This window comes from Eulemur rufifrons, chromosome 17 (assembly GCF_041146395.1).
Source record: "Eulemur rufifrons isolate Redbay chromosome 17, OSU_ERuf_1, whole genome shotgun sequence".
Taxonomy (NCBI): domain Eukaryota; kingdom Metazoa; phylum Chordata; class Mammalia; order Primates; family Lemuridae; genus Eulemur; species Eulemur rufifrons.
In genome coordinates this window covers 21,287,929-21,312,967 of record NC_090999.1, presented here as the reverse complement: position 1 = coordinate 21,312,967, position 25,039 = coordinate 21,287,929, and the positions used below count along the sequence as shown (strand labels likewise).

The 25,039-nt window shown below is 43.4% G+C and overlaps 1 protein-coding gene and 1 non-coding gene across 2 annotated transcripts in view; one reads left to right on the top strand and one right to left on the bottom strand.

Moving 5' to 3' along the window:
• The window catches only part of PDZD2 (PDZ domain containing 2), a 230,326-nt gene that overhangs the window by 135,115 nt on the left and 70,172 nt on the right, over positions 1-25,039 (bottom strand). The window lies entirely within an intron of this gene.
• LOC138398478 (U6 spliceosomal RNA) lies at positions 7,278-7,384 on the top strand. Its single transcript, XR_011235969.1, has one exon. It is a non-coding gene; the product is annotated as a U6 spliceosomal RNA (small nuclear RNA).

Here is a 25,039-nt window from a genome sequence, read left to right as displayed (position 1 = left end):
TGGTAGAGGCCAGAGATGCGGATAAACATCTGAATGTGAGAAAGCTCCCCACAAGCAAAGAATTATCTACAGCATGTGCCTCGTGGGGTTTTAGAATGTTATAATATATTTATTATGAGCATGACTGCTTCCTGCTCTAGGGGCTGCAAGCATAAATGTTGACAGGATGCAGAAAATTAAATAAATAGGAGAGAAACAGGTTAGACAAAAGCAACAGTAGATGCTGGGACAGGAGCCGGCATGCCCTCTCCAAGGCATTCAGATTCAAAATTCTAAACACAGGCCAGGCGCAATGAGTGGTGGCTCACGCCTATAATTCTAGCACTTTGGGATGCCAAGGCAGGAGGACTGCTTGAGGTTAGGAGTCTGAAACCAGCCTGAGTAAGAATGAGACCTGGTCGCTACAAGAAATAGCAAAATTAGTCGGGCATGGTGGTATGCGCCTGTAGTCCCAGCTACTCGGGAGGCTGAGGCAGGAGGATCGCTTGAGTCCAGGAACTTGAAGTTACAGTGAGCTATGATGATGCCACTGCACTCTAGCCTGGGTGACAGAGTGAGACCCTGTCTTTAAAAAAAAAAAAATTCCAAAAACACTGAGCTGAATCCTGCAGTAAGGTAGGTTTCAGCTTTTACCAGGCTCCTGGGCGAGGCTGGAGGCTGTTCTCCTCTCTGGCATTTGTTTCACTGCAAGTGCCAGATCAATATTTATTGAAAAGTTTCCTCTTATATTTCCCTTCAGAGCCCAGCACACTTCTAAGTTCTAGCAAACAAATGGAAAAATAAGACAAAACTCTCATCATCTCAGATCCTTAATACAGTTTCACTGTCGTTTTGAATTTTCTTTTTCTTTATAATTTTTCTAATGACCCTAACCTAGTTTTTCTAGAAACATATTCTATATTGTGGGGAGATGCTCTATGGAAGAAGTTCTCCATGGTCAGGTAAGTTTGAGAAGCGTTGTTTGCTAGCTCTTCCTTTAACTGGTGTGTCCAAATCTTTATCAAACAGTCCCCACCCCCACCTTTTTATAGTGTAATTTATTAATGTAAATTGCTAGCGCTTTGAGGACTTTGCAACACATTCTCAGGCATGCTCGTTGGCCATCTGACTTGTGCTCCCTCTGGTGCAGGGCACTCTTGGTCCAAGCTTCCGTGTGTGCAGAGAAGTCCCAGCTCCCCCCACTCAGAGCCCACGTCTGAGGCAGAGACCTGTTCTCTCCTCCTCACACGTTCCCGGCCCCCTATCTTGTATCCTCACCTCAGTGAATGGGGGCACATTGAAATGGCGAAGTTTTCTTCAGGAAGGAGCCACCCTGGGTGAGACGGAGGGAAGCCACTGAACAGAAGTGCACACCAGTGTGCCCCACGGACCCGAGTGCTGGGCAAGGACATGTCGCTTAGGGCGCCACTGGATACTTCTGGCCAACTTTTCAGAATCAAAGCCCATGAATGAGGATTGGGTTAGTTCACTCAAAAAAATAAACGCATTTCTTCCGGACAGAGGTGGAGAAAAGGACCAATCACTTTTGGGTGAGGAAAGTCTAACTTCAGAGGGGCAAAAGGCCTTTATGACTTACGTCACTAAACACACCTCTGACTCGTCCTCCCCGAGGAAGCTGGGCCAGCCCACACCCTCGCTTCAAGGCGTGGGGGCCTCCCGGGTCCCCCCTCCCCGCCCCAGGCCAATCATCATCTCAGTCCCTAGGTGACTTCTCAGCCCCACTCTGGAGTCCAGCCTGTCCGTCAGTCCAATCAGTCCTTTGAATTGGGGGTAGTTTCCTTTTTCATAGAAATGGAAACAGTTTTGGTTTTGGAAACTCAATCCAGCCCCACAGCACTTGAACTCGCTCCCAGGAATCCTGCTGCAGATCTGAGGACTCCCAGGGACAGGCTCTGAGAGTTGGTGGCAACTCACTTTCTTCTAGGCAGGGGGACGAGTAACTTCCTGAGCCAATGTCACCAGCCAATGTCAGCTCGAGAATCCTCACTAATGCCTCTGAGGGCCATGGGAGCGCTAAGATATCAGTGTTTGTAAACATCCCTACAGACACTTCCCCAAAGCTTCAGTGTGTGATCCTGCTGGTGTCCATGACATCAGCTACCTCTCAGGACCAGAATCAGACAAATAAATTAACAGGAGTCTCCTCTAAGCACATGTGCTGTGCAGACTGGTTGGGCAGATGAGAAACTGTATGTGGGAAAAGAACCCACCACTGCAACAACACACGAGAAACGTGAAGCGATTAATACAGGCCGTGAGGGCTCCAGGGTTTCCACAGGGAGGCGTCACCATGGGCTGCAGAATCGGGAGCAACTTCAGAAAAAGTAGGACTTCCCGGAAGCCTTAAAGGCTGCCGCTTGGCTTTGACATCTGCCCCACTTCCAAGCTTCTCCCCATCACAGATAAAAGCAAAGCGAGCTACTCCTCACGGTTGCTGCACCTGGAGACAATTGTATTCTAGCTCAGCCCACCTGATTCGGCGCCGCAGAGCGAGCAGAACATGCCAAGTGGCAGGCGTGTTGAACAGGCATTCCAGACAGGACGCTGCCGGCCAGGTTTGGGTTCAGACTGCTGCCCACGCTACTTGGAGCGCATGAACTGGACAAGCAGAACAAAGGCCACAGTCACAATTCCACTAGGACTCCACCCAAGGAAAAAAAAACTGTGGGGAGAGTTTGGAAGCTCCAGTCCTTTATATTTTATTTTTACTGCATTGATACCATTACTGTCAAATAGTGGAAGTGTGGCCATTCATTTGGTTTTCAGAAACTTACGGTGATGTGAATGTTTGCCGCACAATGACTCCACTGAGTGTGGTGCGTCTCATACACGGCACACAGTGCAACTGTGAACACCAGATGGGTGGGAAGCAGGGACAGTTCTAGATGTTGTTCCCATTCGACAGGAGAATGTGCCTGAATCTTGGGTCTGGACCTTGCCAAGGTGCTCAAGTGGCCCAGGGCAGTCACTGATGCTATGCTTCTCCAGGCACCTGTACGAAGTCTACATTCAACAAATATTCCACACCGCTGCAACTCAGCTGCCAGTGCATTTTAGAAGGGCTGGTGAAATTTCTGTGAACTGAAACTTAGTATTTTTAAGAGAAGTTTCTGGGGCTCATCAACCATTTCCCTCCTTGTCTCCTTCTGCTCTTCTGTAAACTTAACAGTAGCAACGTTTAGTTCCCAGAGTTTTAAAAGTTCACTGCATCCAGGGTAATCCAGAGTGTAATTTCCAGATCTCAAAATAATCCCTCTCAAAAAAAAAAAAAAAAAAAACCAGGCCCCTAAGCTTCCCAAGTCTCCATTACGATTAAACATTGTTACAATCTTTCTTACTCAAGTGGGGAAGGGTGGAGTCAGGCCCTTGGGGGAAGAAATCTATCAAAAAACACATTATTCTCAATGACATGTTTGGGCTCAGAGCTATACTTGCAAGGTATTTCTCATCTTTACCACGAAGAATCTCCTCTTGGAATCCCATATGGTTCTGCAGTGGTAGGAACTTGACTCACAAAACCACAGCTTTCGGAAACACTGGCGAGGAAGTTGGGTCATAAATGGAAATTTCGTTCTATGAGCCTCCAAACAATCAGTTATTTGTTTTCCTCTTTTTCCCACAAGAAGAATTTCTCTAAATAATTGGAGGAGATTTCCCATGGGAATCAGGCAATGGTGACTTCCAGGTCTTAAACTTTATCTAAAACAGTTTAAAAACAAAAGACACAAGAATGTGCCTGGCTGGTCTGTAACGGTGCAAATTCTGGCTATAAGAACAGGCTCAAGGTGTGAAACTTCTAGTACCTTAGAGGCATGTGGGCTCGCTAGGTAGAGCCTCTTTGGTTTGTACTTAATCAAGAATGAGTGGTCCTCCCACCATTGACCAGTTAAAGCTTAAATTTTCACTACCTACAAAAGGAAGTTTGCGAAGGGCCTTCCTAATCTAAGTAGCAAGAATAATGTCAGACTCAGTAAGAAAATAAACTGGGTTCGAGAGCTTCAAAGACTATTTTAGCTACAACCATTTATGCACAGTTCACACGCAGATTTCCGAGTGCCGACAGAGGGCTAACCGCTTCTGAGCACCGCAGGCTGACAGCAGAGAACACCGAGAATTTTAAATCACAGATGGAGGAGGGCTGGGACTCAAATTCCCAACCAAATCAGGTCTGCCTGATTCCAAATCCTAAGTTCTTTCCTCTCTGGCACCAGGCTTTTAAAGTGTCCCACTTGTGGCAGAGGATCTAAGTGAGTCCTCTGCGAAACCTCTTAAGGAGACAGCATACTTTGTGAAAAGAAAGTGAGCTCATGGATGTTTATAGTAGTTTTATCCACAATCACCCAAACTTGGAAGCAACCAAGATGTCCGTTACTAAGTGAATAAACAAACTGTGGCACACGCAGACAATGGGGTATTACGCGGTGCTAAAAAGAGATGAGCCATCAAGTAATGCAAAGACATGTAGGCAGCTGGGAGTGGCGGCACGTGCCTGTCATCCCAGCTACTTGGGAGGCTGAGGTGGGAGGATCACCTGAGTCCAGGAGTTGGAGACTAGCCCGGGCAACACAGTGAGACCTCATCTCCAAATAAATAAATAAATTTTAAAATTTATAAAAAAAAGAAATGGAAGAAACTTAAATACATTATTATAAATACTAAGTTGAAAGAAGTCAATCTGAAGGGGCAATATATTGTGTGATTCCAACTTTATGACATTCCGGAAAAGGCAAAACTATGGAGACAGTAAAAAGATCAGTGGTTGCCAGATGTTGGGGGGAGGGAGGGATGAACAGGCAGAGCACAGAAGATTCTTAGGGCAGTGGAGCAATCCTGTGTGATACTATTGATGGATACACGTCCATTATATCTCTTTCCAAACCCACAGAATGTACAACACCAAGAGTGAACCCTAATGTTAACTATGGACTTTGGGTTATTAGGAAACATCACTGTACGTTCATCAATTATAACAAATACACCACTGTGGTGGGGAATGCTGGTAACAGTGGAGGCTGTGCATGTGTGGGGAAAGGAGGTATATGAGAAATCTCTCTCTTCTGCTCAATTTTGCTGTGAACCTAAAACTGCTCTAAAAAAGTAGTCTTGCGAGAGAGCACACATGTGCAAGCTTCTGTGAGACAACTACAGGGTTAAGTGCAGCATTCCCAGCGCATTAGCTATGTGAATAATAAGTAAATATTCCTAAGCCTCAGTTTCCTCATCTGAAAACATGCAATGCACTTGCAGAGTTTTTGGTAAAATAGAGAATGTTTTAGATCATCTCAGTGCTAGCCACAGACTGTGGTTACAGCGAGTCTCAAGTAAAACCTACTTGCTCCCCTTCCGTTCTTCACATTGCAGTTTCCTCTGTGCTGTTTTGGCTTATTTACATCTCTAACCAAATTATACATGGCTTGTCCTGGTTCCAAAAGTTCCCTGCTTAATGGAAAGTGACAAAGGGGAAACTGGGAAACGAAAACATAGCGCTCAGCACACAGCAGTGTTAAAAGACTCAGCAGTCAGCACTCAGTGGCTCCCAAAGGGGCTGCCAGCTTCAATCAGACCACTGGCTACTTGACAAGAGAAGGAAGCAGGGAACCACACGCCACCCAGGATTTTCCCGGAAAAGATACACAAAACACCCACTTGGAGTTGCACTGAAAAACATCCTGGTCATCTTTCCGGGTAAGTGTCATCAACCAGTTCTGGGGCTTCCACTTGGAAAGGAAGGGCACTTTTCTTCTCAGGAGTGGCATGAGATTCATCTTTTTTATTTTGCAAATTATTTCCTGGTTAGGGACGAGCAGGTCCTTTTTTTTTTTTTTTTTTTTTTTTTTGAGACAGGGTCTTGCTCTGTGGCCCGGCCAGAGTACAGTGGCATCATCACAGCTCACAGCAACCTCAAACTCCTGGGCTGAAGCCATCCTCCTGCCTCAGCCTCCTCAGTAGCTGGGACTACTGGCAAGAGCCACAATACCCAGCTAATTTTTCTATTTTTAGTAGAGATGGGGTCTCACTCCTACTCAGGCTGGTCTTGAACTCCTGGCCTCAAGTGATCCTCCTGACTACGCCTCCCAGAGTGCTAGGATTACAGGCATGAGCCACCACTCCCAGCCCCCCCTTTTTTTAATTGATGAAGAAATGGGAGAAAAAAAGAAGTGTAATTCCTAAAGCTACCCTAAAAATCAGAGAAGCAGCCCAAACTAGCATGATTAACTATACTATTTAAAAAGAAAGGTTATCTCCGGGAGAGTCAGAACTCAGGAGAACCATGGGCATCTTTTTCTTTCCTTTCCATTTTCTGACTATAATATACCTCAAGGAAGAATTCCCAAATACCCAAAATGATGCCCATGAATCATTTCCAGATGGTTCTTTCTCCATCTTAACTTCCCAATCCTGGGAGCCCTTTGTACTCACCCTAGTTGGTTCCATGTTACATGTAGGGAGTTGACATTTCCAACTGAATGTGCCAGAGTCCTTCCACCCACCAGCTCAATGCCTCTCCGTTCCCCATGGCCTTGCCTTTAGCCTCGTGGGCACCTCTACTCTGAGCTCTTGGGAAACCCTTCCAGAATTTCTGTTATCTTTCTATATAGCCTCCAGTGGAAAGGGATCCTATTTTTTATTTCCTTGGCCACAAATTTACAATATTCTCTACTTGGCCAAGTGTCAAATGCAATAATTGTCCCAATACTGTGGCTGCCAGGGTTTTCTAGACCCAATGCAAACTCCTGACCGTGGCCAACAAACCCTTCAACTGGCCGACTCCATCTTCCTTGCCAGCTCCACCCAGTTCCCTCCATCTTTCATGGCAAGCTGCTGTGTCCCCACCCTTGTTCAAGAGGCAGAGCCTTCGCCAGCCTCCTGCCACTCATGTGAGCGTGTGCCTCCCCCTTTTGCACACAGTGCTATGCAGCTTATAAACAGTCACACACAAACTCGGCCCGCCATGGAGACAGTCAGCACAGGGTCCCTCAGTAAACACCGACGTGTTGGTAGAAGACTCGCACCTCTATCCTATGTCACCCTCAAGTAAACTTCCCCCAGCAATCCTGTAGTCCCCTTCCTTCCCCAGACACCTGGAGACTAAGTTTTATCTCTAGTTGAATGAAATGCTCTTGCTCAGGAGCTAGGCAAGTGGTTTCTGCATTAGCACTTTGCAGATTTCAAGGCCTCCAAAGAGTTAGAATTGGTGAACACCCAGGGATTCTTAAACAACTGGACAAGTGCAAGGTCACAGCCTTGCAAAGGTGACATTCAAACCAGAGGAAGCCTCGTTCACTTTGGCAACACATATACTAAAACTGGAACGATACAGAGAAGATTAGCATGGCCCCTGCACAAGGATGACATGCAAATTCGTGAAGCATTCCATATTTAGATTAAAAAAATAAAAATAAAAAAACAGGCCAGGCGCGGTGGCTCACGCCTGTAATCCTAGCACTCTGGGAGGCCGAGCCGGGTGAATCGCTCAAGGTCAGGAGTTCGAGACCAGCCTGAGCAAGAGTGAGACACCGCCTCTACTAAAAATAGAAAGAAATTATATGGACAACTAAAATATATATATACAAAAAATTAGCCGGGCATGGTGGCGCATGCCTGTAGTCCCAGCTACTCGGGAGGCTGAGGCAGAACGATTGCTTAAGTCCAGGAGTTTGAGGTTGCTGTGAGCTAGACTGACGCCACGGCACTCACTCTAGCTCGGGCAACAAAGCGAGACTCTGTCTCAAAAAAAAAAATAAAAAAAAATAAAAAATAAAAAAAAAAACCAGAGGAAGCCCAGTCTAAAAATAGATGCACCTGAATTAGGACATCTGAGGGATCAGAAAGGCATAACACTACCACACCTTGCTCACATGGCCTCTCTCGCTGGGCTGGGACAGCCGGTGGCCCGGGTATGAGGCAACACAGAGATGAACAGGCACACTCATTCACCTCTTGCTCAAAGGCAATCAGGGACCCAGTGGGAGCAGAAATCAGGCCTCTACATCTGAGTGTGGGCACACAAAGGCACTCTACCCGGGAGGGGTGACCCCAATTCCACACAGCTGCAACTGAAGAGGAGAAGCCAACCCTTGCATGCAGCCAGCTGTCTCTGAATGACACCCAGGGAGACTGGCCTGCTCGGGGCAGGGCAGCCAAAGCCACCAACACAGACACCAACACCCTGCTCAGGATGAACTAATGATGAAGGCTTTTTGTAAACACGGTGTTCTAAAATCTAGGAAATGTCTAGGAGAAAAAACAAAATGGAAAAATAAATTCCAGCATAAAAAAAAGCCCAAACCATTGTTTACCTTCCATGGATTCAGTCTTTAGACTTTATGAGCATTTGCAACCAACAAGAGCACACATGGGCCCCCATACCCCACATTTTCTCTCCCACCACCCTCCCAACACACCAACCTCCCTGCCAAAATCAACCTCCAATAAATTCTCTTTGAAAACAAAGTGCTCCAAATAAAGGGTTTCTGAACAAAGCCCGGTCTGAAGGTGCACTGTAAAAAGGAAATTTTCCCCAGACAGAATGGAATGAGGACTAGGCTCAGAGAGAAAGGCCAATACTCGTTAACCGGTCTGCATACTACTGGTCTACTTTTCAAAAACATATCTGAGAATAATATTTGTCTCTACAAAGGATAAATTGTTGAAAGAAAAAAAAAATTAACACACCCACAATCAGAATTGCCTTTCTCTTACATCCTTGCCACTGAGTCTTTGAAACTCTCTGGCCTGTATACAGAGCAAATATAGGAGACCCCTGGCCTCGGGGTTCATTGCCTTTATGGGGAACCCCCCCAGCACAGAAGGTCTGTAACTGGTTAACTGAGGAGTCTGAACAAAACCAGGGGGAGGTCCTGAGGCTGAATCTGACATAGTGAGGGCCAAGTGTACACGACACAGGCTCATCATTTTCTTTGCCTGGACTTGGTAACAGCCATCTAATAAAATCTGATGATTTCAAGTGAAGGGTGTTTCCCCAGTTAGAGTGTCAGCAACAAGAGGGTAGGTGCCATCTGTTCCCAATATTTCTTTGCATCACTGCACAGTTGTGGAAACACTGACATCATTTTTTTTTTTTTTTTTTTAAAGAAAGTAAAGGTATTCAGCAAAGGCCCCCTAGAGCTTCTAAAAGAAATAGAAATTCACTTCCAAAATTTTGCCTCTCTGATAGTAATGAGGTATGTTTTCACCACTTAAGGCTTTCTCTGCATCCTACATTACTGAACTGAACCTCTGTATACACTGATCCCCCAGGCTCACTGTAAATATTCCATGGTGCCTCTTTTGCCCTACAAGCACACGTCAGAATTACTGAGGCTGCTAGACTGGGGCTGCTTCACCAGCTCTGCACGTCCATCCTGTGTTAACAACTGGTCCTGTACACAGCGCAGCTTCAATTCCAACGGAACTGCTACTGGAACAAAAACCACCTTTGCCACTGAACTACTGCCTCTAGTTCTTCATCTAAGAAAATGGGATTAGCAATGGCACCAGATTTCACCCACTCTCATATTTACATTTGTCCTCCAAAAATTGCACAGTTGTCCCCTGAGACATGCACCGTCTACTCATAAAGTTTTCCTTTTCAAAACGAGATTCTCGTGTTAGGATCAGGATTGACATCACTGGGAATGACAATACAATGAACTTTTGTTACTAGTCATTTTAATAGTAGTCATTTTAATTTAAAAAATACTCCAAAGTTTTAATGTTTTGGAGCTGAAAGGGCATGTGTCACCTGAACTGAGAATTTTACTAGCTTTTTAACTCTTGAGAAGTTCATCATACACTTTGTGGTTGGGTTGGTAGCCACTGAAGAGTTGCAGACATTGACATTCAGAGACACAGGGAATGACATCTGGCTCCAGCTCTCAGCAGCAGAGAGAGAATGCTGGAGGTGGGGGTGGGAGAAAGTATGGAGAATGACCCAATTAAAATGCAAATGTTCCTCCGCTTGTTGCTGCTAAATGAACCCTGAAGGAAAATTAATATATGTATTGCAAGCCCCTGGCAAAATCAAGACTTCAAGATAACTAGAAAAATGCAAACTAAAATCCTTCATGACGACTTTATTTGTAACACTGTGTAAGAGTTTTAAACCCTAGTCACAGTGAGCAAGGGTGTTCAAAGAATAGATTTGGTTTTCTCCCCACCCCCACTGACCCACCCATTTTGAATTACTTAAACTTTGATCTGCTTATTCACCTGATGATGTAAACTACCCACATAATCACCTAAGAATGTCAGAAACCCACAATGACAGCAAGAGCCAAGGGGGAATGGCCTTACCCAGTGGGAGTGTGGTTTCTAGAAAAGATAAGTAGTTAACATTTTAAAATTATGTGCAAGACACTGTGTCCAGAGTTTGAGCATTTAATTCTTACAATAACTATCAGGGTCTTAGCATTTATATATTTTTTTCAATTTTACAGACTAGGTAACTAGTCAGAGATATGAATTCAATTTTCCTGAAGTTGCCCAGTTGACATGCAGACCATGGCTAAATCTTAGGTCCCTTCCCTTTTATACCGTTCTTCTAATCAACATACTTTCTCCAAGTCTCCGTTATTTTCAGAACTTGGGCCTACACATGACGCTTTTCTCAAAAGCCATTGAAAAGCTATAGCCCAAAAGAAGGATATAATGTTTTTCTCATAAAGAATAAAGATGTTGGCTCGGCATGGTGGCTCACGCCTGTAATCTTAGCGCTTTGGGAAGCTGAGGGGGAGGGATCGCTTGTGGCCAGGAGTTGGAGAGCAGCCTAAGCAAGAGTGAGATTTCGTCTCTACAAAAACAGGAAAAAAATTAGCCAGGCATGGTGGCATGCGCCTGTAGTCCCAGCTACCTGGGAGGCTGAGGCAGGAGGAGAATCACTTCAGCCCAGGAGTTTGAGGTTGCAGTGAGCTGTGATGACTCCACGGCACTCTAGCCTGGGCAACAGACTGAGATCCTATCTTAAAAAAAAAAAAAAAAAGCATAAAGATGCTCAACTCTTGCTCAGTTGTCACTTTTGTTATCCTTCTCATGCTCAGGATATGAGATGCAGAAGATAAAAGTCTGAACTTCAGAGAGAAAGCTGGGAATGGACGGTTATGTTCCTCACAGTATGAACTCCAGCTAGTATACCGGACTTCAGGAGGCAGGCTTCCTCCGTTAAAACAAAACGTAACTTCAGAAAACATCATCATGCTAGAGAGAAGCTTCCATGGAGTGAGTTTCCTTTGAGTAATTTTCTCACGCAGGACCCCCGGGTTAGTGGCACTGTTGGCCACACCAGCTACAGGAGAAGAAACAGAGTAAGTGGAACCTTTTCCAGTGTGTGAATCGTGGGGTTTGGTTACACTCAGAGGAGCAGGAAAGTGTCACTCAGCAGTTCAGCCTGTATCCACGAAGGCACAAGATATTGAGGCACAAATGCTACCCATCTGTTATGGTCTAAATGTTTGTGTGCCCCCCAAATACATACATTGAAATCCAAACCCCAAAGTGATGGCATTAGGAGGTGAGGCCTTTGGGAGGTGATTAGGTTTGGGGGACAGAGCCCTCATGAATGGGATTAACACCTTTTAAAAGAGGCCCCAGAGAGCTCCTGGCGCCTTGCACTAGTGAGGACACAGCAAGAAGGCGCCATCTATGAACCAGAAGGCAGAGCCTCACCAGACACAGAATCTGCTGGTGCACTGATCTTGGACTTTGCAGCTTCCACGCTTTGAGAAGTAAATTTCTGTTATTTATAAACCACCCAGTTTATAGTATTTGTTACAGCAGCCTGAATGGACTAAGACATCATCTGATCTCTGTATAGTCGAGCCAAGGTAGGGCCTAGGACAGTGTGGTAGCTGGGGAGTTCAGTGTGGCAGACACTGTAAATTGGTCCACTCAATCCCTATTTAGTAGAAAATCTTTCAAAAACCACATTTCCCATATTCCCTTGCAGCCAGAGTGCAGGGACATGAGCTCTTTTCACCAGACATGTCCCACTGTGACCTGGACACAGGAGTGACTGGGAGGCAAGGGCCACCCACCGTGACCCAGGCTTTCGGACGAGCACAGCAGAGGAGGGACACAGCTCTGGTGTTCCCTCTGGGAAGTCCTGGGGACTGCACAGTGAGCGGAGGCGGCACGGCTTTTCTGCTAGAACAGTCCCATGGTGTGGTTTGGCCCTTTTCCTGGCTCTATAACATCCAAGCCTGATTCTTGGTCCTTCCCAGAAATTCTGTGAACCATCTAACTAACAACCTTTAATGCATCCTTTTCTGCTTCAACTAGCTACAGGCATTTCTGTTGTTTGCAGCCAAAAGCCCTGCCAGGCTCAGCAAAGAAGGAAGCAGAGAAATGAGAGGAAGCTGGAAGGGCTGTTGGAGGCAGCTGCCATGGGCAATGCAGTGCCCAGCTGCTGCAAGTCAGGGGCTCCTAAACCCAGTGCTTTATGCCCAGCGAGGCCACGTGCTGTCAGCCACAGGGCACAGGCTTTAGAGGTGGCTGCACAAAGGTGCAATCTCAACTCTACTGCCCAAGTTCTGAGTGTATTGGGCTGGGCAAGTTTCTCATCCTCTGAACCTGAATTTACTCATCTATAAAATTAGAACAATGGCACTTTCCTCATACGGTTACAGAGAGAATAAAACTAGTTAATGTATGTAAACAGCCTAGGACAGTGCCTGGTGACTAGTAGTTTCAGAAATAGTACAACTATCCCGTCCAATCCTCACCAACTGATTTGACTTACACACCATATATGCCAAAATATAAGGTTATAGTTTTCTTCTCTGACATTAACCTCATGAAAGAAGAAGTTGTCTTACATTTGAGTCTATACAAATTATATCATAAACCTCTCTTTCAATTACTTTAATTTGGATCACAAACCACTGTTTGGGGAAGACTATTGTCTCAGACTCAATCAATGGGAATTTTAGATGCTTACACAGAATTGGTTTAAAATAAAGGGGGAAAATCACTTTAATGTTAAATTTAACAATTATTCCTAGGGGAAATGATCTCACAGTCTTAAGTGCTGGATTTCCTGTAGCAGAGTAGTGTGGTGGTTCAAAGCAGAAACTCTGGAAGCTCCAAAGCTGGGTTTGAATCTTGGCTCCAGCTTTCATGAGCTATGTACTTAAAGCAAGTTACCTGACCTCTCTGGACCTTAGTTCTCTCGGTAAAATGAGATAATAAAGGTATCTCACAAGGTTGCTCGGAATAAATGAGTTAATACATATAAAGCACCTATGACAATGCTTGGCACGTAGCAAATTCGTACATAAATGTAAGCTATTTTCAAGTATAGAATGAAAGGAAGGGGGAACCATTCACATAACCAGAGTTATGTGAACAGATACTTGTGGCCTTGGATAAAATGTCCAATGACAGCACCATGCATGGATATAAAAATTGTTTTCATGTAATAAAGATGGAAGGGAAGGTAATATACCCTGAAAAACTGACTTAAGAGGACTCAAAATGTGGCTGAGTTTGAATAAATTTGCTTCACAAACTATGAGTAGAAAAAGGAATATTCAAAATTAATATGTCATTTAAATTTTAAATGTGATTTTAAATATGTATGTGAATTCAATTAAATATTAGAGCAGACATGGGTATTTCATGTATATCACTCTATTAGTAGTACACTGAATTGTATCTTATTAGTATACTAAATATACTATTTCATGTATATTTATATTGGCCAAAAACCTTTCTGTAGATCTTCTTGCTTATGTATGGGTCTTATATTCCACTATATATGGTAAAAGAAAATGTTCTTATTCTCTTTTTAATTAGCATAGAAAATTCAAACTGATATCAAGAAGCATCTTAAACCACATGTTCCTACTCCCTAAATTAATGCTCTTACACTCCCATTTCTGATTTCTGCTTAGATTTCAAATAGAAATAAGGATCAAACCAAAATAAAATAAAATAGAGGGAAACACAGAATATCTTGATGTGTCTTAAACATATAATCTCTAAAAGCAAAAAAGATATTACCCAATTGTATTTACCTGACACCTTCTTTATGCCTTCATTTAATTAGAAGGGGCGTAAGGATTAAATAATAAAATCCAACTAAAACAAGATTGTCTTCATTCATATAGCATGAAACATTAAAGACAGAAAATATATTTCACAGTGTCATCTCTCAACTCTACTTCACTGGAAATGGGCAGATGAATTCAGCCTGATATTCCAATACCATGTAGGTTTTAGTGGGTCTCCTTTTTTTTTTTTTGAGACAGAGTCTCACTCTGTTGTCTGGGCTAGAGTGCCATGGTGTCAACCTAGCTCACAGCAACCTCAAACTTCTGGGCTCAAGCAATCCTACTGCCTCAGCCTCCCAAGTAGCTGGGACTACAGGCATACCTGGCTAATTTTTTCTATATATTTTTAGTTGTCCGGTTAATTTCTTTCTGTTTTTTTAGTAGAGACGGAGGTCTCGCTCTTGCTCAGGCTAGTCTCAAACTCCTGACCTCAAGCGATCCTCCTGCCTCGGCCTCCCAGAGTGCTAGGATTACAGGCGTGAGCCACCGCGCCCGGCCTTAGTGGGTCTCTTGAAGGAAATGCACAATAATGTTGTAGGTGTACCGACTAGAGCCCTTATGCTGTCTGTGACTCTAAAGGAGAACTCAAAGGGTAATACTATGGACTCTGTCCCCACAAAATTCATATGTCGAAGCCCTAACCCCCAATGTGATGGTATTAGAGATGGGGCCTTTGGGATGTAATTAGGTTTAGATAAGGTCATGAGGGTGAGGCTCTTATAATGGGATTAACACCCTTATAAGAGACACCAGAAGATTTGCTTTCTCTCTTTCTACCAGCCAGAAAAAGAGCCCTTACCAGAAACCAACCCTGCTGGTACTTTGATCTTGGACTTCTCAGTCTTCAGAACCGTGAGAAAATAAAGGTCTGTTATTTAAGCCAAGCAGTCTATATTTTGATATGGCAGCCCAAGCAAAACAATCAACTAGTATAACAAAATAAACCCCTTTATCTTTTTCTCAGTTCTCTTTATATGTGATTAGACACTTGTGCTAACCAAGCATTCTACCCAGATTTAGGTACTTAGTAAAACTCTCAAAGTTTAGACATAACATTTAATCTAATTCTTATTGGATCTCAGACTACTCAAATGTGGAAAAGTAAGTCCAAACATTCTGTTCTAGATATTGAAAGTCACCTTTTAATAGATTTCCAAAATCATTGATAAAAGCAAACTAATTAGACATTGGTAACATGATGTATGTTTTACTTGTGTGGTATCTCAGTTAAAATTATCTCAATTTCACACTTAGTAACACGTACACACACTTGAAAATCAAGAAGAATCTCTGAAGTTAGCTAAGAATTGGCACAGCTCCGGGAGTGGGAGATAATGTAAGACAGTGGAACGATGTTTAACACTACCAAAGAAAGACAATAATAGGTAACAACAGGAAACCTTCCCTGCACTTCCAAAGTCCAGAGACAAAGGTTACCAACTTCTAGCCGATGGACCATGGCCTCCAGGCTCTGCATGGGTTGTTCCAAGCCTTTCAAAATGAAATGTTATGTATCAGTGCTGCCAAAACTCCCCATCATCAGAAGGCACCCAATACCTGAATAAAGCCACTCTTCCTCGGAGAAGTTCCCAGCGGGGAGGTATAACTCTGTCCTGAGAAGATACGTTTCTGACCAGGAAGAATATGCAGAGAGCCAGCATGAGGTTGTATTTAATGTCATTTAACTAGGCGTCTGCTGTATTGGAAAATGCAAACATCTTCCAGTGTTAGACCAAACTCAACCCCAGAAGAGAAAAATAAAGGCCAAGAACACGGAGGAAGATTCCATTAACTGGCTTAGGTTGAAAAGGAAGAGAAGCACCCCCACTATCCTCAGATTTGGGGTGAGGAAGGGAAAAAGAGATTATTGAACCACTTCAGCTTAAACTAGAACACACGCAAGGTAGTAGAAAAGTATGCTTTGCTTCGCCAATTTAAAAAAAAGGAGAAAGGGACACCGATCAAAGCACAAACTTACTCCCTTAGGTAAAAGCAGACTCACTTGCATAATTTTATAAGCCAATAAAGGCTTGTTAAAGACAAGCAGCTTCTTAGATGTGCTGCTTCTAATGCTTAGTGATAACCTCGGCCTTACTCAGCATAACTGTGCCCAGAATTCTTTATCTGTACCTTTCCAATAACATTCACCATCCACTACCTTGTGTTAAACCCATTAGACTCAAGTTTCCACATCTCAACTACTAGGTTACGATAACAGCTATATTTATTGTTTTCTCAGGCAATATATTGGCATGTTTACAAATATTGGTTCATTTAAAATACCCTAGGAAGACAAAGATCTATTTTATTTTCTTGGCTTCCACCATGACCAGTCTTGCCCATAGCAAGCACCCATTACATGTTTGTTTATTGAATGACTATTGATTAAACAAACTTTTCTTTGATTTTTAACATTTGTGGCTGATTTCATTAAGTTAACCTTCAGCAATTTGTAATTTATAGATGGAGCAAATTCTTATTAATAATTAAGTTTATAAGAAATGGCATAACTCAATGCTGAATAAATATCTTTTTTTTTTTTTTTTTTTTTTTTTTTTTTTTTTTTTTGTTGAGACAGAGTCTCACTTTGTTGCCCAGGCTAGAGTGAGTGCCGTGGCGTCAGCTTAGCTCACAGCAACCTCAGACTCCTGGGCTTAAGCGATCCTACTGCCTCAGCCTCCCAAGTAGCTGGGACTACAGGCATGCGCCACTATGCCCGGCTAATTTTTTCTATATAGATTTTTAGTTGTCCATATAATGTCTTTCTATTTTTAGTAGAGACGGGGTCTCGCTCAGGCTGGTCTCGAACTCCTGACCTTGAGCAATCCACCCGCCTCGGCCTCCCAGAGTGCTAGGATTACAGGCGTGAGCCACCGCGCCCGGCCTGAATAAATATCTTAATAAATACATATTGGTTATCATTTTGTTGATTTGATTTGTATTTTGGCTCATTAAACACACACATTTGAAATAAATACATTGCTTTAAAATATTAAAAAAAGTATATTTTTTACTAATTTGGAATGCCTGTTCCTTTCTTATTTTTAACCCCTGAATTACATAATAATATTTCATTTTTACTTTTGAGTTGTAAGAGTTGTTTTGTTTTCTTCTGAATGCAAATCTCTTATCAGATATATGATTTTCAAGTATTTTCTTCTACCCTTTTCACACACGGTGCTGGAACTACTGGAAACTCACACACAGAGGAATGAAGTTGGACCCCTTCCTCACACCATACACGAAAGTTAACACAAAATGGATCACAGACCTAAATATAAGAACTAAAACTATAAAAACTTTTAGAAGAAAATATAGGGTTAAATCTTCATGACCTTAGGCTATGCAAAGCCTTCTTTGATATGAAACCAAAACTACGAGTGAGAAAATAACGAATTAGACTTAATCAAAATTAAAAATGACCAGGTGCAGGGACTCATGCCTGTAACCCTAGCACTCTGGAAGGCCAAGGTGGGAGGATTGCTTGAGCTTAGGAGTTCAAGACCAGCCTGAGCAAGAGCAAGACTCCGTCTCTACTAGAAAAAGAAAAACTAGCCGGGCATGGTGGTGTGTGCCTGTAGCCCCAGCTACTCAGGAGTCTGAGGCAAGAGGATAGCTCGAGCCTAGGAGTTTGAGGTTGCAGTGAGCTATGATGGCGCCATTGTACTCTAGTGAGGGTGACAGAATGAGACTCTATCTCAAAAAAAAAAAAAAAACTTTTATGCTTTTAAAGGGCATCAAAAAGAAAATTTAAAAAGGCAACCCACAGGATGAGTGAAAATATTTGCAAATCATACCTGATAAGGGAATAGTATCAAGAATATACGCATACAAACTAACATCTCAATAATAAACAGAGAACCCAAGTGAAAAATAGGCTAAGCATTGGAACAGATGTTTCTCCAAAGAAGATATACAAATGAACAACAAGCACATGAGAAGATGCTCATCATTAGTCATCAGGGAAATGCAAATCAAAACCACAATGAGAAACCACTTCATACTCACTAGAATTGCTATAATAAAAAAAAAAAGACAGATAATAACAAGTGTCAATGAGAATGTGGAAAAACTGAACCCCTCATGCATTGCTGGGTGGAAATGTAAAATAGCGCAGCCACTCTGGAAAAGTTTAGCAGTCCTTTGAGATGTTAAACCTGGAATTACCATATAACCCAGTAATTCTATTCTCAGGTATATAACCCAAGAGAAACCATATGTCCACATAAAAACTTATACGTGAGTGTTCACAGTAGCATTATTTATAACAGCCAAAACACAGAAACAGCCCAAATAGCCACGAACTAATGAATATATAAATAAAATATGGTATATCCATACATTGGACTATTACAATGATAAAAAGGAATGAAGTACTGATACATGCTATGACATGGATGAATGATGAAAACATGCTAAGTGGAAGAAGCCAGTCATAGAAGACCACATATTGTATGATTTCATTTATATGAAATGTCCAGAAAAGGAAACTTAGACTAAGTAAATTAGGGGTTGCCAGGAGCTGGGGAGGTTGGGGGAAAGTGCAGAGTGACTGCTAATAGGTACAGGGTTTCTTCGGGGGGTGATAAAAATGTTATAAAATTAGATAGTGGTGATGTTTGTAAAACTCTGTGAATGTACTAAAAACCATTTAATTGTACACTTTAAATGCACAACCATGTATAATAGTTTATCTCAATAAAGTTGTTTAAAAAAAAAACACAACTCTTGGGAGGATGGATATGGGCATGTGGATTCCCTAACACTACACATCCCTTCACTAAGGTACTGAAAATGGATTGATGGAAAGTATTTACTTCTCAAACTTCAAACAGGCAAAATCAAAATACACTAAACTCACTTAAAGCCACCTATTTTTATAGTCATTAGCCTAAATGCATATTTAAAATACTTGGCAAGTAGAAAGTCCTTAGAGAGGTCAGGTCTTGATTCCAACGCCCTTCCTCTTTTTCTAAACTGGCAACACACTAATGTTCAGGCAAAACTAGAAAATAATTTTTTTTTTTTTTTTTTAGTAAGAGTAGTGTTTTCCAGGAAGATTTATGAAACTCACTTTTAGTGGAAAACTATTAAGTAAAATAATCTCTCCAAGGCAGCATTCCTGCAAGGGTTTCCCTTCTCCGCATCCCACCTCTCCACACAGATCTTGGGGCCCGGCAACAACTGACAACAAGCAAGTCTATTAAATAAAGAAACAAAAGCTCAGGGAAGTAAAAGTAGCTGTTTCCTCAGGGTGATAATCAAGAGAGACGGCTTCGGGACTTCTGCAGGCTCACATATTCTTCTATCGTCTGCCACCAAGAAATAACTGAACAGCGTTTTACATGTGAAATCACCTAATTGTGGTCCCAGTCTCATTTCCTCTTGGCAGGGCCTCGCCTCCTCAGGCCAAGGCAGACAGATGCTCAACTACAGTGTGAATGAAAGGCTGGCCAGACCCTGCGGGGCCTCTGTCATTCCCCCCGCCCCTTCTCAAGAGGGCAGACCCGGCCTCCGTTGGACAGCATGGAGGTGACCCTCCTTTGCCTGTCCCCTTCAGGCAAAGAAGGCGTCACCAGCAATAAACAGTGAGCTCTTTACAATCCTGTCTACGTGAGATGGCTTTCTAGACAGCAGTGTGAGAGTCAGCAAATGCATAAATAAATCCAGCCAAGATCGCATTAGTTTATGAGCATTTCCTGACTGCCTAATGTAATTGCAGGACTATGGACGGCTGGTGCACCGTACTACCTACACCTCCCTGGAATCTGCAACTGAGAGAAGGAGCCAGAGGAGACACACGTGAGGATACACAACCATCCATCCCAAACGCTCACCCTCTGCCTTTCTCCAAATACCGGCAACCATGACTGACAACATCATTTGCCGGGAGCCACAGGTCAGGCACCGGGTCAACGGCTTTACACATATTCTTTCATTCTAGTCCAGCAACAAATCTGCACAGGAGGCATAGTTATTCTCAGTTTACAGAAAAACACCGTCTTAGTCTGTTCAGGCTGCTATAATATAATATAAACTGGGTAGCCTATAAATAATAGAAACTTATTTCTCACAGTTACGGGAAGTCCAAGATCAAGGCACCTGCAGATTCAGTGTCTGGTGAGGGTCACTTTCTAGTTCCTAGGTGGTGTCTTCCGAGTCCTCCTTTAGGCCTCCTTTATAAGGGCATTAATCCTATTCATAAGGGCTCCACTTTGTGATCTAATCACCTCCAAAAAGGCCCCCTCTCCCAATACCATCACCTTGGGGATTAGGATTTCTACATTTGTTTTTTTTTTTTTTTTTTTTTTTTGAGACAGAGTCTCACTCTGTTGCCCAGGCTAGAGTGAGTGCCGTGGCGTTAGCCTAGCTCACAGCAACCTCAAACTCCTGAGCTCAAGCGATCCTCCTGTCTCAGCCTCCCGAGTAGCTGGGACTACAGGCATGCACCACCATGCCCGGCTAATTTTTTCTATATATATATTTTTAGCTGTCCATATAATTTCTTTCTATTTTTAGTAGAGATGGGGTCTCGCTCTTGCTCAGGCTGGTCTCGAACTCCTGAGCTCAAACGATCCGCCCACCTCGGCCTCCCAGAGTGCTAGGATTACAGGCGTGAGCCACCGCGCCCGGCCAGGATTTCTACATTTGAATTGGGAGGGGAGGCACAAACATTCAGAGCACAACACACATACTCAGCGAAGATAAATAACTCACCCAAGGCCACACAGCCAGCACGTGATAGGATTGCAATGTGCTGCCAGGACCTGGAAGCCAAATCACAGAGGACAGGAGGTGCTGACCCCAAGACTGGACTGTCAGCAGGAAGTTGACCGGCTGGGATGATGCTGTAAGGCTGGTGCTTTCCCTCTTGAAAAAAGTGGCTCCATCTACCCCTGAGACTGACCCAAAAGTCATCCTGGGTGATCTGTCTAGAGGGTTCCAACACATTTGAAGGAAACTTTATACAGAGCTAGGAAAGGCTTGGCTGGGACAACATTGGTTCCGCAAGTTCTTAGTGTCCATGCGCCATGTACAGTCGTCTCTTTACCAGGTGAGAGGGGAGCAGAGTTGACACTGAGCAACACACAGCAGAGGTACTGTGTCTCTGAGGACTGCCAAGTCCAGAGCTTACAGACAGCCCAGGCTGGAAGGTGGGAGGCTCAGCTTCAAAGGGAAGGGCGGGAGAGCAGCTCTCAGAAAGGCTTTCTGCATCACGTCCCTGAAGCCCTCACCTTCACTCAACGGCTCGGTCAGGAGCACCCTGGGAATGTCAGCATTTTATTTAATCCATCACTTGTCCTTTGTCCCTGGCAACTGGCTAAAGGAGCCTAATTTACCAATGCTCCTTCCTAGCGCTCTACCGCAAAGGACTCACTGTCCTGAAGCCTTGGCTTTACTCTGCATCTCCACTTCTATTGCTGGTCACGTATTATGTGCAGTTACCTAATAGACTGACAGAAGGAGATAATTCTACAGAAGCAAGCATGGCTCAACAGATGTGAGGTCAGCCAGGTCTGGATCCTACTATATACCCTGTACTTTTCTTTGGTATGATTCATGTTGCCCCATGCTTTTTTGGGTATGATTCATTTTTGCTCATCACTAAACAAGATGCCCATAATATAGTCAACTCCAGGGAGTGTCCACCCTCTAAAAATGAAGAGAAATGATACACATACACAACAGTGGTCAAGCAAAATGACACCTTATATCGTTTGCACATTTCATATGCATCTCCTCTGCACTTAACTGTATCGTAATTTGTCAGTTATAGGAACTTTTTGCATACTACTTCTTTATCTGCCCTATCCCCCAAAAAAGAAAACATATTCACACCAATGGAAGGCATTCGACGATGCTGAGGGAACATAAACACTCTCAAGGTCAGTCACGATTGGGATCCAAGTGCAACTCCAGCAGTGATTCTTCTGAACAAACTTCACTCTTGACTTATGTCTGAACATCAGACAACATCAAGGCCAAAGGGATCCTGGTGGGTGGCTGGGCAAGGACCACAGTGGATGAAGAGCAGCCCAAGCTGCCCACAGACCCTGCAAGGGCAGGAACATGGGTTTTGTGTTGTGACAAGAGACACTTGAGGCTCATTTCCCAGAAATAGCTTCCCCACCAGGCTGACACAGTCCTGGGCCCCTAAGTTGCAAGGTGCAAGTTATTATGTTTCACTGATTTACGTATTATTTCAAAAAGTATTTTAAAATACAAACATATTTCTGCAGGAGGAAAAAATATTTCAACCCTATATTTTTCACACATGAGTAATGTCTAGACCCATTTTAAAGAAAAAAAAAAAATCTTATCAGGCCCCACCATACATCCATAGATCTCATTAAAGTAATATTGACTTAATAAAATAAAATCTTATTGATCTTTCAGCTGTAAATTATTTCTGTAAAAGAGGAGGGTTTTTTTTCTTAGTAATCTGGAAAATATCTTTTACAGATTACTGTAACAAACACAATTTTAATAATTCTCATGCATCTCTAAAAGATTCAGAAACCTTTGTTTGGGAAACATAACCTTAATCTAATAACAGTTTCTATGGATTTAATATCCAGCCCCTAGCACAGGGCTTGGCACACAGTAGGTGTTCAATACATTTCTTTTAAGCAGATAAATTCTATTTGGGGAAAAGCTGTATAAAGTCCAAAGCATAAAATGCCACTGAGGCGAGCAGGCCCAACCAAGCAGGCAGCAGACTGTGACCCTAGGCAGCTGGGTATGAAAAAGAACCACATGCGGATATTAAGCAAACATTTGGTGAGTTAGGATGCGATAACTCTGCCAACAGTTACCACCAGGCAACTAGCTGATGTGGACTCTCAACCTTCCTCTGCCCCACAGCTGCCATGCTGCCAATAATACGCCCTATGCCTAGAGCAGCACAGTCATCTTTTACCTTTCTGTCACCGTGCCTGGGAGGTGTCAGGAGGGTCAGAGGCAAGCATGGTCCAATGGAAGACAACAGAACTTGAAGTTAGCCAGTTCTGGATCCTACCATCACTGAGTCTCTGACCTTGTGGACGTTTCTTAAATTCCAGCTTGTGGTCTCCTCATTAGCAAAAGGGAATGAACAGCTATCACACAGTGTGGTTAAAGGATTACAGTTAGAATGTATGTAAAACCCCTGGCGCATCCCTGATGTTTAGTAAAGCTAGCTCCCTAATAAAGGAAAACAGTGTCCTACGATCTACAACCACGAAGAAGGGAAAAGGCAAGGATGGGAAAAGGCTTATGGCCAGTCCTTGATGCTCAGGTATAAACATACGGAGTCTTTTGGGTGGGGCAGGAGCAGACAGAGTGAGGAAAGGAAAAGGTGGAGATGCCTTCGTGCGGGAGTTATGCTTATTTTGCAGCAGAGTGGAAAAAAAGAGGAAGGGGATTTACAATATGTTCGTGTGAGGTTCCGGAAGGAATTTAAAGGCATTCCGTCGGCTCAGGCAAACGAGAAAATCCTCTTTCTGACAAGTCCCAAAAGAAGACAGTTGGTGAGCTAAAAGTAACTTGGTATCTTACTCCGCTTGGGCTGCTATAACAAAATACAAAAAACTTGCTGGCTTACGAACAGCAGAAATTTCTCACAGTTCTGGAGGCTGGAAAGTCCTAGATCAGGTACCAGCAGCATCTGGCAAGGGCCCTCTTCTTAGATGACTGTCTTTTCCGTGTGTCCTCACATGGTGGAAAGGACAAGGGGTCTCTCTCAGGCCTCTTTTATAATGGTGCTAATACCATTAATGGCACCACCCTCATGATGTAATCACCTCCAAAAGGACCTACCTCCTAATACCATCACCTTCAATATATGGATTTTACAGGGACATAAACAGTTAGCCCACTGCACTTGGCAAAAGAAAGGCTGAGCAAGATCGGGGCAAGATTGAGAAAATCCGGGAATAAGCTCCAGAAAAACTCTCCAGCATTTGAATAATGTTTTGGTTCACCTTCAACCAGCATTTTCTTCAACCAGCAGTAAGGAACCACTGGGCTGAAGACAGAGCCAGACTTAGGACGTTATCTTTCAATCCCTCAGGTCATGCCAGCTCACCCCAAACTTAATTTTGGACTATGGCAAAGCCAGAATAAAATGAAATCAGGATACACTACAATTATAACCATGTTATTATAAGTTTGCATGCAGACGGGGCTGGAAGAGCTTGGAAAAGCAAAATAGGGTTGCTATATATTGGGTGGTAGGATTGAGGGGAATTTTCCCTTTAAAAATTATTTTTAAAATTGTTATGATCTTATTAGTGCAATGTATAAAAGCTGGGAAGAGAAAGAAAATCGAGTCAGGAGCAGCCCGATCTTGTTCCCCTCACTCAGCCCACAGCAGGAGAATGTGGACCCAGACCACTGCTGAAACCCTCCACTCACCATGCCCAGCTTCCCACCCTGTCTACAGTAGGCCTGACGTGGCTACAGCCCACCACGTCCAGAGCTTAGGGGAACGGAAGGCTGAAGATAAAGACTAAATTTCTTTTGGTCAAAACTCCAATGCAAATTCCACTCCCACAGAGGACCCTCACAACATGTACTATGCTGAACCAGACCTGAGAATTTTGGGTCTGTACAACTTCATGCTAACAAATGCCCAAACCTATTTTTCCTAACGAGTTTGCGATTTTTAGTAACTCTGCAGCACACAGGCACACTCACATCCCTGCTGAGGAACTCAACCGTCCCCACTATAAGGCGAACAGGGTAAGAACCTACACAATGTGACTACACCTTACGACAGACTTCAGACACAGATGATCACCGCACATTTGCTCCACTGGAAGGTCACCGTACACCCATTAAAATCCATCACCCCCACATTCAAGGTGACTTTGTTGTTGTTTACATAACCACTGTCAATGTCGGGACTAAACAGTAACAGGGATATAAAACAATCTCAAGGATGACTCTCAGCATACGTGATCTTCACCAATACATGACCCAACCAATGCTGGACAAATAAGCCCACAAGG